We start from the raw sequence: 10,393 nt of genomic DNA on the forward strand, positions 1-10,393 counted from the left end.
TGTATGTGTAATTCCACGACTGAAACATTTGATACTGTGACAGCAGCTCTAAGGGGAAATATTTTCAGTGTTTTTTTTATTGTAAATAGACATGTTCATCTAAATACTGATGAGTTGAGTTATGACATTAACATCTTCATTTTATATAAATACAATTAACATGGGAAAATGAACTGAGAACAGAAGAGAATAGAAAACCGCTAAATGCATGGCTCATGTCACTAGAATAAGACCCTCAATATTTATTTGACAATATCATCAAGCTCATCACCCTGCACTTCCATCTATAGTCTAATAAGCTGCATGCTTTACTGAGTCGTAGTGGGAGGACCGCACAACATATCATCATGTAACCCCAAGTTGTGATCAATCTGATGGTTATTGTAAGAGACATGTATATGTAAAATCAAATGTATAGAAGATTTTGGTGGATTTGTTATTGAATAGAAATCTAGCAAAACTATTTAAAGTTTGTTTATATAGAAATTGCCTTTTTTTATTGCAATTGTGACACCTGTTGGACACCTTTTGGGTTATGGGTAAAGATGGTGTCCACATACTTTTTGTTATGTAGTGTATGTGGACACGTGCTCGTAGAACATCTCTTTACAAAATCATGGGTATTAATATGGAGTTGGTTCCCCCTTTGCTGCTATAACAGCCTCCACTCTTCTGGGAAGGCTTCCCGCTAGATGTTGGAACATTGCTGCTATAACAGCCTCCACTCTTCTGGGAAGGCTTCCCGCTAGATGTTGGAACATTGCTGCGGGGACTTGCTTCCATTCAGCCGCAAGAGCATTAGTGAGGTCGGGCATTGTTGTTGGAAGATTAGGCCTGGCTCGTGGTCGGCGTTCTAATTCTTCCCAAAGGTGTTCGGTGGGGTTCTGTGTAGGCCAGTCAAGTTCTCGACAAAGCATTTCTCTATTATGGACCTCGCTTTGTGCAAGGGGGCATTGTCATGCTGAAACAGGAAAGGGTGTTCCCCAAACTGTTGCCACAAAGTTGGAAGCACAGAATCATCTAAAATGTCATTGTATGCTGTAGCGTTAAGATTTCCCTTCACTGGAACTAAGGGGCCCAAACTATGAAAAGCAGCCCCAGACCATTATTCCTCATCCACCAAACTTTACAGTTGGCACTATGCATTCAGGCAGGTAGTGTTCCCCTGGTGTCTGTCAAACCCATATTTGTCCTTCAGACTGCCAGATGGTGAAGTGTGATTCATCACTCCAGTTTCCGCTGCTCCAGAGTCCAATGGCGGCAAACTTTACACCACTCAAGCCAATGCTTGGCATTTCGCATGGAGACCTTAGGCTTGTGTGTGGCTGCTCGGCCATGGAAACCCATTTCATGAAGCTCCCAATGAACAGTTCTTGTGCTGATGTTGCTTCTAAAGACGGTTTGGAACTCAGTAATGAGTGTTGCAACCGAGAACAAATTATTTTTACTCACTGCACACTTTAGCACTCAGCGGTCTTGTTCTGTGAGCTTGTGTGGCATACCACTTCGGGGCTGAGTGTTGTTGCTCCTAGATGTTTCCACTTCACAATAACAGCACTTACAGTTGACCAGGGCAGCTCTAGCAGGGCAGAAATTTGATGAACTGACTTGTTGGGAAGGTGGCATCCTATGTCACATTGAAAGTCACTGAGCTCTTCAATAAGGCCATTTTACTGCCAATGTTTGTCTATGGAGATTACATGACTGTGTGCTTGATTTTATACATCTGTCAGCAACGTGTATGGCTGAAATTGCCTAATCCACTAATTTGAAGGGTTGTCCACATACCTTTGTATGAATTTGACTTTTCTATTAATACTTATTTTGGCTCAAATCACGTTGACGGGATTGATTTGATCAGCCAGAGAAATTACAGGGCGCCAAATTCAAACAACAGAATTCTCATAATTACAATTCCTCAAACATACAAGTATTATACACCATTTTAAAGATTTACTTCTTGTTAATCCAACCACAGTGTCCGATTTCAAATAGGCTTTACGGCGAAAGCATACCATGCGATTATGTTAGGTCAGTGCCTAGTCACAAAAAATACACACCAAAAAAATAGTAAAAATAAAATAAAAATCACTAACCTTTGATGATCTTCATCAGATGGCACTCATAGGACTTCATGTTACACAATACATTAATGTTGTGTTCGATAAAGTTCAGATTTATATCCAGAAATCTCAGTTTACATTTGCGCGTTATGTTCAGTAATGTAATGTAATGTTTTGCCTCCAACACAGCCGGTGAATTTATAGAGAGCCACATCAATTTACCGAAATACTCATCATAAACTTTGATGAAAGGTACAAGTGTTATACATAGGATTAGAGGTAAACCTCTCCTTAATGCAGCCACTGTGTCAGATTTAAAAAAAGCTTTACGGCGAAAGCACTTACCGTTGATCTTCATCGGAATGCACTCCCAGGAATCCAAGTTCCTCAATAAATGTTTGTTTTCTTTGAAGTCCATTTATGTCCAAATACCTCCTTTCTGTTTGCGCGTTTAGTTCACTAATCCAAATGCACAACGCGCGGGCACTAAGTCCAGACGAAAAGTTAAAAAGAAGTTCCATTAAAGTTTGTAGAAACATGTCAAACGATGTATAGAATCAATCTTTAGGATGTTTTTATCATAAATCTTCAATAATATTCCAATCTGACAAATTCGTTGTCATTAGAAAGGGAACGGAGCTCGCAATCACGGTACCGCGCAAGACTAAACTTGAGGCTTTCAGCCTGACCAATTGTTGAAACAGCTCTTATTCGCTCACTTGAAAAACTACAAACCTCAGATTTTTCTCAGGTTTTTGCCTGCCATATGAGTTATGTTATACTCACAGACATTATTTTCACAGTTTTGGAAACTTTAGAGTGTTTTCTATCCTACGCTGTCATTATATGCATATTCTAGCATCTTGTCCTGAGAAATAGGCGGTTTACTTTGGGAACGTCATTTTTCCAAAAATAAAAATAGTGCCCCCTAGTTTCAAGAGGTTAATTAAATGCAGGCTGTTATTCATCTGATGGGTAGTTGTGGGACTAAGTATTTTAACGTATTTACTTAACTAATAGCTAGATTTAGTGTTTGCAAATGTAGTAACTAGGTAATTAAATTTATTACTGAAATCACATTCTTTCTTTCAAATGTAATGTTAGATGCCCATAGCCCTTTCAACCCTTCCATTTATTTGATGTATGGATTTTACTTGTTCCCTTAGTCATGTTGATTTGGGAAAGAGCTATTATTGCAGGAAATGACAGGCCGGCCATCTTGCACTGAGCCAGAACTCCATGCACCAGAAGCTTTGCCATGTGGTAAGACATTTCCTGTCTTTTACATGTCTTTGAGAGCGCAGCACCATGGGCCTTAGTGCTGGAGCAGTGCACATAGCAATCCATTTTCTTGAAACCCACTGCTGTGCTCACCAAGCAGCAGTGTTACTTATGAGACGACATCAATCTGGAAATAATTAATCCAAAGTATTTGCCTTTAATCCAGTGCCTGTCTTTCAGGGAAGAGTTTAATATGATGAACTCAGTTAGGATCACCACTTTATTTTAAGAATGTGACATGTCAGAATAATAGTAGAGAATTTTTTTATTTCAGCTTTTATTTATTTCACCACATTCACAGTGGGTCAGAAGTTTACATACACTCAATTAGTATTTGGTAGCATTGCCTTTAAATTGTTTAACTTGGGTCAAACATTTCGGGTAGCCTACCAAGAACGTCCCACAATAAGTTGGGTGAATTTTGGCCCATTCCTCCTGACAGAGCTGTTGGATTGAGGTCAGGGCTTTGTGATGGCCACTCCAATTCCTTGACTTTGTTGTCCTTAAGCAATTTTGCCACAACTTTGGAAGTATGCTTGGTCATTGTTCATTTGGAAGACCCATTTGCAACTAAGCTTTAACTTCCTGACTGATGTCTTGAGATGTTGCTTCAATATATCCACATAATTTTCCATCCTCATGATGCCATCTATTTTGTAAAGTGCACCAGTCCCTCCTGCAGCAAAGCACCCCCACAACATAATGCTGCCACCCCCGTGCTTCACAGTTGGGATAGTGTTCTTTGGCTTGCAAGTCTCCCCCTTTTCCCTCCAAACATAACACTGGTCATTATGGCCAAAAAGTTATATTTTTGTTTCATCAGACCAGAGGACATTTCTCCAAAAAGTACGATCTTTGTCCCCATGTGCAGTCTGGCTTATTTTATGGTGGTTTTGGAACAGTGGTTTCTTCCTTGCTGAGCGGCCTTTCAGGTTCTGTTGATATAGGACTCATTTTACTGTGGATATAGATACTTTTGTATCTGTGTCCTCCAGCATCTTCACAAGGTCCTTTGCTGTTCTGGGATTGATTTGCACTTTTCGCACCAAAGTACATTCATCTGTAGGAGACAGAATGCGTCTCCTTCCTGAGCGGTATGACGGCTGCGTGGTCCCATGGTGTTTATACTTGTATACTATTGTTTGTACCGATGAACGTGGTACCTTCATGCGTTTGGAAATTGCTCCCAAGGATGAACCAGACTTGTGGAGGTCTACAATTGTTTTTCTGACATCTTGGCTGATTTATTTTTATTTTCCCATAATGTTAAAGAGGCATTGAGTTTGAAGGTAGGCATTGAAATACATCCACAGGTACACCTCCAATTGACTTGAATTATGTCAATTAGCCTATCAGAAGCTTCTAAAGCCAAGTGAAATAATCTGTCTGTAAACAATTGTTGGAAAAATTACTTGTGTCATGCACAAAGTAGATGTCCTAACCGACTTGCCAAAACTCTAGTTTGCTAACAAGAAATTTGTGGAGTGGTTGAAACATTGTCATTAAAACTCATTTATGTAAACTTCCAACTTCCTTTTCCTAATTTTCCTTTCCATTCCAACAGCTTCGAGGGGCAAAATGAATTGCCTTGTATACCTCCTGTTCGTCCTGGGGATATGTATGGTCATTGACATGGTGTCATGCCGTCTTGGTAAGTATTTGTTTTTCCCTATATTTAAAGCTGGAATCCGTAGCTGTGACAATCTCTTCCGTTAGTGATGTTACAATAGACGCCACTTCAAACAAACACTTTTTTTCATAGACATCATTGTACCAATGATAGAACAGCAGAACAAAACAATTACAAATACGCCTGGTTATGACCAGTGAGCCTAATTCACCGTATGCGGATCTCGTCTTTAATGCATTTAACACAACATAACCTTGATGTTCATGGTGAGTGTTTTGCCATTTGAAATGCCTAGTTTACTTTGTATTGTTCTAATCAAACTCTACATGAGTGCTCCATATTTTAAACCTTCTATGCCATACTGAGGCCTATCCCGACAGACTCCTCACCGTGGGACCTAGTCATTGAGTGCTCCGTATTTTAAACCTTTCTATGCCATACTGAGGCCTATCCCGACAGACTCCTCACCGTGGGACCTAGTCATTGGAAATGCCTCACAGAACAAGTGAGGTTTCACTTTACCCTCATGGCTACTGCCATTAACCCTGTGGGATATTACTGCAGTACAAATACTCATAATTGCAGCTCGACTATGAACTAAAGTCACATGTTTCTAATGGCTTTTCTTATCTGTCTGGTGTAGGTCTACCCATTGGCCACGAGATGGCTCTCAACCCCAGATGCCATTTCGGTGAGTATGAACCCTGATCAGTGTTGATTACTTTGCGTGAAATCATCTTCTGTTTGTGGGTATATGGGGAGGAATTGACTATGGTCACAGCACTGCATGGTATCTGCAGCCAGCTGTGACTCTGGTTAGTGTGTTCATTAGTCAGTGCAAGGCAACCTGGGCATACGACATTGTTGGTCTCCATGCCTCTTGTGTGGAGTCCTGGTATATCTGTCGAGACACATTTCACTTCCCAGCAAGTTTATATCATTGAACTTCCTGTATGCAAATTCAGTCTTGTGTTCTCTTGACAGGAACGTCATGGCAAACTTGGCAAACTTGCCCTCACCACAGGCTGTTCTGTTCATAACACAGTGTGAGAGTGACTCTGCATCTGGTATCGTTAGGCTCCTGGCTGGTCTGTGCCTGGAGCCCTGGTATTTGTGCTGATACAAACCCACTCTCTCTACGAGCACACTCTGTGGGCTGGCTGGCATCCATGGAATGCGAGGCCTCTGGTGGTGCAGTGTCAGAATTCCCCAGCATGCACCAGGCCTGAGCGGCATGCCATGGGCTGCCACAGGGCAAGAACATCTTAGCACTGCGACCAGGCCCAATTACAAAATCTCAAGCCCTATGACATTTGTCTCATTTTAGTTGGATCCAAATGTTTTGCTAGTCCGATATGTGATGGGCTGCTGACATTCTGATTCCCCAAGACAGTCAATGTATCCAAGTAATGCCTTGGGGAATTTATACTGAAAAATGTAATGTTGGGTTCATGAGCTGAAATAAATCATCCCTGACATTTTCTCTCAAATTTTGTGCACATTTGTTTACATCCTTGTTAATGGTATTTTCTCCTTAGCCAAGATAATCCATCTACTTGACAGGTGTGGCATATCAAGAAGCTGATTAAACAGTGTGAGCATTACACATTGTCCCCAGCACAAGGTGCACCTAAAATAACACTCTCACATGTGCAGTTATGTCAGATGTCTCATTTGGTAAAATGTTCAAATGTCAACAAAACACACAAGACAATGTGGTATATTTTAGGTGGAAATGTAATGCCAAATATAGATATGCTAATCGGAGTAGGACAATGATATGTTGCCCTCCCACTACGACTCGTCGGGAAAGCATGCATTTTATTAGGCTACAGATTAAATTAGGAGTACTGCATTATTGGGATTAGTACTTGAAAGAAAGGCATTTCACTGTACTTGTGCATGTGACATTAAAACTTGAAGTAATGAACTTCACAGGATGGTTAAAGTGCAAGGTGATGGAGCTTGATGCAACAATATTGTGTCTTGTTTTCATGACATGTTCATTGATGCTTGGCTTTTTGTCCATAATCTCATGTAGGCTGTACGTGCGCTCTTGCCAACAGCGATATCTGTGCACACTATCAGTGTGCTGTTGGCTAGAGCGCATGAGCCAATACCAGAGTGGGCACACTGGATATATAACCAAATAGTTTTTGTGAGATCCAGCTGAGTTGCAAATGTGATGGAAATCCATTTAACTAAAAATCTATTTGTGTGTGTATTAAGTCATCATTGATAGCCATATCTGCAATATTCAGAAAACACTTCTGTAGGAATGAGGTTTATGCAGTAGGCCTAATTATCACAGCAGATTGGCTATTTGCCTGGCCTGCCAATATTCTTCTCTGACCATATAGTTAAAAATTAGATCAGTTGGTGTAGCACTTGCAAGGCACAGTTGAGCATAAATTGAGCGAACTTGCATTATTTTACTGAACAGATGGTACCTGCATTTGATGGTCATGGTGCTTTCTCTTGAAAGATGCCAGAGTTTCTGAGTTTAATGGCCGTTCGAAAGGATTTTACCCCAGTTGTCTTGAATGCTCGGAAGTCAGAGTTAAGAGTTCCAGTTTTGAACAGGCATTAGTCTCAGGAGGGAGCAGCAGAGGGTCCTTTCCTCCGGTGAGACTGACCAGAGAGACAGTTTCTCCACCTGATGGCAACTCGAGTTGCACCAGATCTGCCTCATGCACAAATTCATGTTCCTATGACCAGAGAAAGCTAAATATTCCCTTATTAAATTAGACACAAGCTGCTAATATTAAAAATGCAGGGTTATGAATACGCTTGCCTACGCATTGATTGCAAGTGCAGCGCGTGTGGAAGTAGGGAAAAGCTTGTTTTCGTAAGTGCTGAATAAACTTGAACATAAACATGAACTCACTCCATAAAAACATCAGCTCTTCGCTGTATTATTTGACATTCTCTCTCTGGTAATGGTTTTGGAAGTTAAATAATCTCACAAAGCCTAGTATCAAACTTTTCTGTGGTGGGGTCCTGGAGGCACGGAGATTTGAGCTATCAGAATGCTGTAGGCACACCATTTAGCCACAGATCTCATGGTCCAGGGGGTTGGTGGAGGTTGTTTGTTTTCAGACAAAAAGGTCCAAATGGGAACACTTTTTGCCTACCCGGTTGGCAGGGCTTCCGAATCAAGTGCACCAACAGCGCAACACAAATGAAGAAAACAGTGCAAGCTTTTAGCGTTGGCTTTTCTACATAAATGTTTGGTGATTGACCGATTGGTAACCACTGATGTATGTGATTATGCAGAGTGAGTGTTTTCAATCTATTAAGTAATTAATAGCTGCTGACCTTCTAACTTCAGGCTTTTCTACATAAATGTTTGGTGATTGACCGATTGGTGACCACTGATGTATGTGATTATGCAGAGTGAGTGTTTTCAATCTATTAAGTAATTCATAGCTGCTGACCTTCGATATTTGATATTCGGTTCCTGACTTGCCATGGAATTGACCATAAAGTAAACCATGTTCCAGTGGGTCTCCAGCACCATACTGAGTTGATCTATTGGGAACATCAGTTTTGTTAACTGGACCATACTGAGTTGATCTATTGGGAACATCAGTTTTGTTAACTGGAAATTTATCCTAAGGAATTTTCATTAATAACTTTCTGAATTCTCTCTTTCATGTCGGGGGCGTGTCTGGTGTAATGAGACGACCAAAGTAAGGTGAGAAACTACTCTGCAATGTGTGCGGGATCATTTTCAAAGGGGGCCTGTCAGGCTTTCCCACTGCTGGTCCTTCATGCAGTGATCCTACAGCAGATCATGTTTGCCATAGATGGTCTGCAGTCTCCATGAATCCTTTCCTCTGATATTACATCAGTGGTGGAAGTGGCAACCTTTACACATCAGCACCTCTAGATCTATGCCTGTTTAATATGTGTACATGACAAACTGCACAAGCTGTTATGGAGGTTACAGTATTTCCAATCAACAAGTGATCTTTAGGTTTAAGCCCTGCGTGCAGCCATCACGTCAAGATGTTAATTTCTTCAAACTGATCAAGACTAAATATTTGAACATGTAGCTCCAAATCTGACCAGATGAGGTTTTCTAATGACAATTTAATTACATCGGAACTAATACTACTTTACTCAATTAGCTTCTTTTAGCTACATGGCTTTCCGTTTTTAGGGATAGTTGACACTGCGGTGATGTTTGCCACATATCTAACAGAATTTGGAGCAGACCTTAAACCAAGGAGGTGTACTGATGTAGAAGCTGTGCTATCTTCAATGATTCATATATACTGAATAAAAATAAACAATTTCAATGAGTAACAGTTCATAAGGAAATTGGTTAATTGAAATACATGAATTAGTCTCTAATCTATGGATTTCACATGACTGGGCAGGGGCACACCCATGGGTGGACCTGGGTGGATAGGCCCACCCACTGGGGAGCCAGGCCCAGCCAATCAGAATGAGTTTTTCCCCAACAAAAGGGCTTTATTTCACAAATACTCAGTTTATTTTTTATTTCACCTTTATTTAACCAGGTAGGCCAGTTGAGAACAAGTTCTCATTTACAGCTGCGACATGGCCAATATAAAGCAAAGTAGTGTGACAAAAACAATTGAGTTACACAAACAAACAGTCAATAACACAATAGAAAAATATATGTACAATGTGTGCAAATGTAGAAGAGTAGGGAAGTAAGGCAATAAATAGGCAGCTGGGTAAGGGTGAAGTTCGGCCTCAGGTGGAGTCCATCAGGAACAGCCCTCGACACAGGTGAAGTCCTTCCTAGGTCTGGCAGGGTGGTGCCGGAGATTCATTCCGCAGTTTTCGACCATCGCTGTCCCTCTGACCAACCTCACTTCGAAGGTGGCCAGCAACCCTGTGGACTGAGGAGTGTGAGGAAGCCTTCATGACACTGAATAAACAACTGTACTCATTCCCTGTTCTCCAGACCCCTGATTTTCAGAAGAGGTTTCTCATGCAGGTGGACGCTTCGGCTGTGGGAATTGGAGCTGTACTGGCCCAAGGGGAGCCAGGAGAAGAGCTTCCTGTGCTGTACCTGAGTCGGAAGCTGTTGCCCAGGGAAACCAGGTATTCTACAATCGAGAAGGAGTGCCTGGCTATAAAGTGGGCCCTAGATAGCCTCCGTTACTACCTTCTTGGGAGGGAATTTGACCTGCACACGGACCACAGAGCACTGACCTGGATCCAGACCATGAAGGACTGGAATTCTCGTGTGACCAGGTGGTATCTGGAGCTCCAGCCCTTCAGGTTCTGTGTCCGTCACAAGGCAGGAAAAGAGAACGTTACTGCGGACTACCTATCAAGGCTCCCGAACCTGGTCGCTTCAGGAGAGGAGGAAGGTAATGTGACGTAGAAGTCCGTCACTGGCCGCGGGCAGTAGTTGGTTCTTTAACGCACACACACA

The 10,393-nt window shown here is 41.6% G+C and overlaps 1 long non-coding RNA gene and 1 other non-coding gene across 2 annotated transcripts; both read left to right on the forward strand.

The window, feature by feature from the left end:
• Positions 1-4,922: 4,922 nt before the first annotated feature.
• LOC135548013 (uncharacterized) lies at positions 4,923-6,268 on the forward strand. The gene is made up of 3 exons (XR_010456760.1): positions 4,923-5,479; positions 5,618-5,665; positions 5,959-6,268. It is a non-coding gene; the product is annotated as an uncharacterized LOC135548013 (long non-coding RNA).
• Positions 5,414-5,545, forward strand: LOC135548966 (small nucleolar RNA SNORA18). The gene has a single exon (XR_010456917.1). It is a non-coding gene; the product is annotated as a small nucleolar RNA SNORA18 (small nucleolar RNA).
• Positions 6,269-10,393: the final 4,125 nt, after the last annotated feature.

The sequence above is a fragment of the Oncorhynchus masou genome, chromosome 11 (assembly GCF_036934945.1).
Source record: "Oncorhynchus masou masou isolate Uvic2021 chromosome 11, UVic_Omas_1.1, whole genome shotgun sequence".
Classification (NCBI taxonomy): domain Eukaryota; kingdom Metazoa; phylum Chordata; class Actinopteri; order Salmoniformes; family Salmonidae; genus Oncorhynchus; species Oncorhynchus masou.